General features: G+C 40.5%; 1 pseudogene; it reads left to right on the top strand.

Annotated features, from left to right (window-relative positions):
* The first annotated feature begins 5,073 nt into the window (after positions 1-5,073).
* Positions 5,074-5,508, top strand: LOC114033781 (annotated as a pseudogene).
* Positions 5,509-6,024: the final 516 nt, after the last annotated feature.

Here is a 6,024-nt window from a genome sequence, read left to right on the forward strand (position 1 = left end):
GATGATGGCTAACATTTATATAGCGCTTCAACAGCAATAATGATAGCTAATGTTTATGTAGAGCTTCAACAGTAACAATAACGATGATGATGATGGTTAACATTTATATAGCGCTTCCTACGTGCCAGGGTCAAGGAGGCCAGGGCCCAGGAGTGGGGTGACTGGGTCACTCTCCGTAACTAGAGATGGCTGCACCCCAATCCCGGGTTCCCCCAAGGCTCCCCCCTCCCCCAGCCCCGGCAGCTACTCTCCCCCTCCCTAGGAGCCCATTCCCCCGTCACCTCCGCCATAATTGAGCCAGCGATAGTACTGCGAGAAGGGAAAGAGCCTCCGGTAGTAAAGCTTGAGCAGCTCGGGGAGCTCGTTGGGGTCAAACGCCTCCATGAGCCTCGGGGGCTTTGCCTGACAGCACCACTGGCGGGAAGAGAAACCCCAGCCTCACAGTTTGGCGGGAAATGAGAATTCTGAGTCTGAGTCACTACGCAGGCGCGCCCAGGGTGCGATGGGAAAGGGTCTTTCGCGGGGCCCGCTGGGACTTGTAGTTCTTGGCTCTGTAAACTGGAGAGCGCAGCTTGTGCTCAGACACGTGAGAAGGGAGAAGGAGGTATTTGCTGCTGTATCCTCCATGGGGTGCCATAGAGTCTCGTTAGAGATGGGAAGGAGTCGGAGATCACGCAGTTCCGCCCCGTCGTTTCACAGAGGAGGGAAATGAATGACAAGAATCATTAACCTGAATATGGAAATATGTTTTGCATGATTTCACATGTATAATTGATATCACATTTCTTGCCTGGGTGGGGGAGGGGCTGGAAAGAGGAAGAGAATTTGGAACTCAAAATTTTAAAAAATTAATATTAAAATAAATAAAATATAATTTTTTAAAAAAATAATCATTAGCCTGCCTGACCTTTGAGATGAGTTTGAACTGAAAGAAAAGAGACCAGGAGGAAGGTAGTCAGCAATCAGCAGTTCAGCGAATATTTATTATGCTCCTGCTGTGTGCCAGGCACTAGACTAGGCACTAGGGATCCTAAAAGGGAAAGGAAATAATCCCAGCCTTTAAGCAGCGGGTGTTCTATAGGAAGATACAGCACAAGAGGAAATACAAAATTGAAGGAGAGAAAGACGGTAAAAGTGCTGGTAAATATTTAATAGTTGACTGGACTTGGGGAGAGGGGTTGTATGCTGTACACACTGTTAAATTTAATCTGCATTATTAACATTTTCTCCATTACTTTCTTGTAAATCCATCCCTTTCTTAAATCTAGAGTCTCGCTCGTCAACAAAACAATAAGTCAAACACTAAAGTATAGCTTGCTGATTTCTGAGGTGTAAAATTCTCACAACGAAAATTTAGCAATTGGTTATAACAAGTGAAGTCTCCAGCATACCCAGACAAAAAGCACTAATTGCTAGGTGTCGGACATTTTTCTTTAAGGCTCAGCTCAAGTACTCTCTCCTTTACAAAGTCGTCTAAGATTTTCCCCCATCCTACCCCCTACCCCAAGCAATAAATGAAGGCCTAATTTATAGCTTGCTGATTTCTGAGGTTAAAATTCTTGCAAAGAAAATTTAACAATTGACTCTTCCAAGTCAGGTCTCCAACGCACCGAGGATAAGCACTAATTGCTTGAGTACTTGGAGAACAGCCACACTTAGGGGGAAGAAAGTACAGTAAAATACATAGAATTACAAAGAAAGTCGATTATAATGAAACTTGGTTATCAAAATTATTTAAAGTCCCAAAGTGCTTAACTTGGGGTCCAAATACCCTTCAGGTGGTTCATGCATAGATTTCTCCAAGTTAAGAACCCCTCACCTAGATCAAACCTTTCCGGAAACTCCATCTTCTCTTTGCTTCTGTGACATCACTCTCTCCTTATTCTTTTTCTTCTTTATATTCTTTGATCTTTCTGATCATTTCTTCTGCTTTGTTAGATAATCATCCTCTTTCTTCCTTCTAAGTATGGTTGTTCTCCAAGACCATGTCCTGGGCCTTCTTTCTCTATACTCCCTCCCTTGGTGATCTCACCAACTCTTCATAGATTTAATTTGTCTCTAGGCATATGTAATCCATGTCCCAGGCTCTTCCCTTAATTTCCTTTAATGACTTCAGGCTCACACAAATTGGGTCTGGTCCTGGAGGCTGACCCCAGAAGGGTCAGTTTTTCTGTCTTTGGCTCCCTGCCTACTTCTAAAATTTATTCAGGATATCTCTCTTCCCCCTTGCCCCCAAAAGTGGATTTCTAGCTCCCACACCAGCCTGGAAGCCAGCAAGTGCATATCAGGAGAGTTTAAAAAAAAATTCCCAGAAAAGGAAAAAGATACAAAAACTCACAGGAACTCATAAGTGAATATAGAAACACACAAAACATTCAAGTAATCTATCATTTCCTTCCAGAAGGGAACTGAATTTGGGCTTCCATCCATGCAACACTGACGTTCTCATGATTTTCTCTTTCCCACAGAATTCCTGCCAGACTCATAGTGATCCTGAGATTAAGAATTCCCATGGAAAGGTGGGAGGGCTGCTGAACAACCAATCCCTTTCATATTGGTCTTGTACTGTCTGAGTAAACTCATTGGCTTTGTTAAATAGGACACTGCTTAGGACCTATGTGAACTATCTCTGAGAAGGATGCCCAGTCAGGAAATTCTTTTCTCTCTAGAAGGTTCAGTCTCTGAACTCTTGAACAAGTCCCAAAATTGGTGATAGTCAGGATTTTGGCAGCCACCAATTTTTCTTAAAAACAAAAACCAAACATACACACACACACATCAAATAACTGGCAAAGCATTAGAATTGAAAGGGTTGAAACTAAGGGATTGTGTGTGCCTATCAATTAGGAATGATTGAACAAATTATAGTCTGTGAACTCATGCCAAATAAAATAAGAAAAGAGACAATTTCAGAGAAAATTAGAAAGACATATGAACTGATATAGAGTGAAGTCTGCAAGACTAGAAAGAATTTATACAATAACAGCATTGGAAAGACAAACAATTTTGAAAGACTTAAGAACTCTGATCAATGCAATGACCAACTATGAAGGATGCTACCCACTTCCTGACAGACAAGTGATGGATTCAAGATGCAGAATGAGGCATATATTTTTGGGCAGGGCAACTCAGGGTATTTGATTGGCTTGACTATGTGTATTTGTTACAAGGGTTTGGTTTTTATTAATTTTCATTTGGTCCATGGAGGGAGAGAAAATAAATGCTTGTTAATCAAAAAAAAATTAAAGTTAAATATTTTTTAAAATAAATGAAAGGGTTATAGGCAACGTAAAAAAAAAAAAGTCTGAGTACCAGCCATTTTTGATTGGTAGCCCAGAAGAGACAGAATAATCTTCTCTCTCTTAACTCTTTTTTTCCTTTTTTTTTTCTTTTGTTGAGGCAATGGGGTTAAATGAGTTGCCTAGGGTCACACAGCTAGGGAGTGTTATGTATCCAAGGTCAGATTTAAACTCAGGTCCTCCAGACTCCAAGGCCAGTGCTCTATTCACTGCACTACCTAGCTGCTCTTTTTAGCAATTCTTTATGGATAGTTTGGATAGTTAACAGGTGACCAGTCACCTGCCAGGGGCAGAGGAGGGGAAAATGAAGGTGTCAGTGATGGTGTGTATGATACATACCAGTCCATACTGGATTGTTGTAGATCTACAGATTTTAATTGCCATCATCTATAACTATAATCTGAAAAGGTCCCACTGTACAAGTTCTGAATGGGTTGGGAGGGTGCCTGTTGCCAGGGTGTGTCTATATAACACCCCAAGCCTGTTCTACACTTATGCATGACTTGCCAAGATGAATTATTATTGTCTATGGCTTTTCTTTTTTCTCAGAGTTCTCAACTCTGAGTTTCAACCTCTTCATTTCTGTGACCTTGGATAAAAGTCTATTGATTTAGGTACTTCTGACATCCTTAATCTCCCTGGCAACTATCATTGATTATTGGACTGGGGTTATACTTTTGTAACTGGTGCTCACCCTTCTTTATTTGAACAGTTGTTGAGAATTCTGGGAAGATGGTGGAATAGGTCAGAAAATTCCAAGCTTTCAAGATTTTCCTCCCCAAAAGAGATGAAATAGTGCCTTAGGGCAAATATTGAACAATAAAAATAAATAAGAGTAGGTGTAGACAAGGGTCCTCCCGGGACAATTGAAGATTTGAAGTCCCAGAATGAGATTTGGTCCCTGTGAAGAGTAAACACCTCCAGGCTAGGTCGGGTTAAATTAAAAGTAGGTAGCCCTGGGGTTAGCTGGTTTGGAAGGCTGTCCCAGCCCCAGATACAGGAACTTTGCCAAGGGGACAGTAAGGGGTGTTAGGTGTCTGAGCCAGGGAATATCAAGGGAACTTCTGTTGACAAGGAAAGCCAGACCCAGCTGTGCTGTGGAGATGCGGCATGAGTGCAAAGGAACTAGCACAGGTGAGTGCAGAAGCAGTGGGGTGGGAGTGCTGCTGACTGTGGGCACCTGAAGGAGGTTGGAGGTCTTGGTTCTAGTTCTGGGCCAGAGGGGAGAACTGAGGGAGGATCTAAGGCTGGAGGCATGGTCCTTCATATCCCAGGACTAGAGGTGATTATAAAAACTAAGCTACTACAAATCAAAAAAATGCACAAGCAAAGGAGAAAGAATCCAACCATAGAGAGTTACTATGCAAATAGAGAAGACCAGGGTTTGTCTTCAGAGGAGGATACTAAAGCAAAGAAACCCTCTTCTACCTCAAAGAGTAAAGTCAAATGGTCACCTGCTCAAAAAGAATTTGTAGAAGAACTTTAAAAAGACTTTAAAAATCAAATGAGAGAGATTGAGGAAAAACAAAAACAAATAATTCAAGAAAAACAAGAAGATTATGAAAAGAAAGTCAACCAGTTAAAAAAGAAGACCCAGAATCTTAAGGAAGAAAATAACTCCTTGAAAATCAGAATTGGGCAAGGGGAAGCCAGCAAAGTTAAAAGAGATCAAGAAATAATAAAACAAAATATAAAGAATGAAAAATATAAGGGAATGTGAAACATCTCATAAGAAAAACAATTGCTCTTTCCTCTTGGCTTGGACGGTGGCAGCATGGGTAAGTGTGGTGGTCTTCTTACTGCTAGAAAGCTCTGAAGCCACAGGAGAGACCAAAAGTGGCATGACAAACAATATAAGAAAGCTCATTTGGGCACTGCCTTGAAAGCCAACCCATTTGGAGGAGCATTTCATGCAAAATGGATTGTCTTGGAAAAAGTTGGTGTGGAAGCTAAGCAGCCCAATTCTGCCATCAGGAAGTGTGTAAGAGTCCAGCTGATTAAGAATGGCAAAAAAAAAATCACTGCCTTTGTTCCCAAAGATGGCTGCTTGAACTTTATTGAGGAAAATGATGAAGTTTTGGTTGCTGGATTTGGTCGAAAAGTTCATGCTGTTGGTGATATTCCTGGAGTCCAATTCAAGGTTGTAAAAGTTGCAAATGTTTCTCTTCTGGTCTTGTACAAAGGCAAGAAGGAAAGACCAAGATCATAAAAATTATATGATGTCTTTGTCATAGTAAAAAATTTTCATGTAAAGAAAAAAACAACAGAAAAACAATTGATCTGAAGAACAGGTCAAGAAGAGAAAACATAAGAATAATCAGACTATCTGAAAGCTATGATTAAAAAAAAGAATCTTGAAACAACAATATAAGAAATAATTAAAGACAATTGTCCTGAAGCATTAGAACAAGAGGGGAAAGTAGAAATAGAAAAAAATCTGTTGATCATCACCAGAAAGAGATCCTATGAGAAAAACCCATGGGAATATTATAGTTAAATTCTGAAACCCCCAGCTCAAGGATAAAATATTACAAGCAACAAGAAAAAAACCAATTTAAATAAGCCACAATTAGAATTACACAAGACCTAGCAGTGGTGACACTAAAAGACTGCAGGTCTTGGAACACTATATACCAAAGAGCAAAAGAATGGGTTTTAGCCAAAAATACCCAGCAAAGCAAGCGTAATTCTGAATGAAAAACAAAACAAAACAAAACATTAATGA

Source organism: Vombatus ursinus, unplaced genomic scaffold, assembly GCF_900497805.2.
Source record: "Vombatus ursinus unplaced genomic scaffold, bare-nosed wombat genome assembly UNPS02007398.1, whole genome shotgun sequence".
In the NCBI taxonomy this organism is placed as follows: Eukaryota; Metazoa; Chordata; class Mammalia; order Diprotodontia; family Vombatidae; genus Vombatus; species Vombatus ursinus.